This window comes from Tenrec ecaudatus, chromosome 14 (assembly GCF_050624435.1).
Source record: "Tenrec ecaudatus isolate mTenEca1 chromosome 14, mTenEca1.hap1, whole genome shotgun sequence".
Lineage (NCBI taxonomy): Eukaryota > Metazoa > Chordata > Mammalia > Afrosoricida > Tenrecidae > Tenrec > Tenrec ecaudatus.
This window is the reverse complement of record NC_134543.1, coordinates 118,836,425-118,837,863: the sequence shown is the minus strand read 5'-3', so window position 1 is coordinate 118,837,863 and position 1,439 is coordinate 118,836,425. Positions and strand designations below refer to the sequence as shown.

General features: G+C 44.8%; 1 non-coding gene across 1 annotated transcript; it reads left to right on the top strand.

Moving 5' to 3' along the window:
- The first annotated feature begins 1,039 nt into the window (after nt 1–1,039).
- Nucleotides 1,040–1,228, top strand: LOC142426932 (U2 spliceosomal RNA). The gene has a single exon (XR_012779800.1). It is a non-coding gene; the product is annotated as a U2 spliceosomal RNA (small nuclear RNA).
- Nucleotides 1,229–1,439: the final 211 nt, after the last annotated feature.

Genomic DNA, 1,439 nt, shown 5'->3' with positions numbered 1-1,439 from the left:
AAAAAGAAGAGTAGGAGGAAATGTGTTTAGAGAAACAAATCCACAGAAACTCGTGTGTAAAAGAGTTTTATATAAAGGTTAAGTTCACATCAAGAAAACATTCCAACCCAGTGCTGCCCAAGGCCACAAGCCCAACATTAGCCCATATGTCCGACACCAATCCACAAAGTCCTCCTCCATCTCACAAAACACACACTATGATGCCGACTGCAGGAGGAAAGCCGAGTCAGTGAGCTTGTAAGCATCTCAACACTGGCAGGGGTCTCCACACGGTGCTCCAGCACCCAGGGCTTCATCAGGGTAGGTCCATGTGGCTTCTCCTTGGGGATGTCTTGCAGGAAGTGAGCCTTGCCAGCTGAAGCAGGGAACTGGCTAAGGCAGCTGCATCCTGGTCTGACCATCAAAGAGCAAGAGACCCGAGAACTAGAAAGGCGAGGCTCACTGAGCCATTTATCCTTCTGCCCTTCAATCAACCCCACATGTGTTTATTGGCCAGGTTGGCACAATAAACTTTAACCAAGGAAAGGAGGGAAGGAGGGCGAAAGCAAGGAAAAAGCTTTATGGAGCATGGTTCTACTTTGAGGTCCATGGAATTGTCACAAGTCTGAATTGTCTTGAGAGAAACAGAATAAGCAGACTAGTTATAATGTGCATACACACACACAAGTATCAAGAGTCTCAAAATGATGGCTCCTCAGCCAAACTCAGCTTTCCATAATCATGAATTTGGGTGACGCTGGGCTGGGCGTGTATTGACAGCATGTAACATCCCCCTGGGCACTCCCATGACACACGGGCCCCAGTGCGTTTGAGTTTGGGTGTCTGATGGAAGTGGAAATGCAGAATCTCTTAGCTGGGTACCCGCCTTTCCCTTCAGAGAGGCTACTGTGAACACCGCGAGAACTCTGTAGATTCTTGGTAGAAGATGGAGAGTCATAACAGGAAGACATTCTTTATCTCTGAATCTCAAAGTTTTGTAAGATCAATGTTCGTTAATCCTCACAAAAGGTTCTCAAACAACTCATATAACACCCCCCAGATCGCTTCTCAGTCTTTTGGCTAAGATCAAGTGTAGTATCTGTTCTTATCAGTTTAATATCTGATATGTCCTCTATCTGAGGACAATATATTAAACGGATTTTTGGAGCAGGGAGTTGGAATAGGAGCTTGCTCCGCCCACTCCACGCATCAACCTGGTATTGCAGTACTTTCAGGAGGTGCACCAAAAAAAATAATAATAACACCCCCCAGATTCATCAAGACTACTTTCCTGCCCCCTAGCATCAATCATAAAACATAGATTTTCATTCTATTACCACCTTAGCAGTTCTATCTATGAATAAAGACTCAGTCTGTTCTGGGGGGAAACTGGTGTCTGTTCTTTATAGTCAGATTAGTAAGTGATCTCTTCAAAGGTTATAGACTGCTGTCATTTTGAA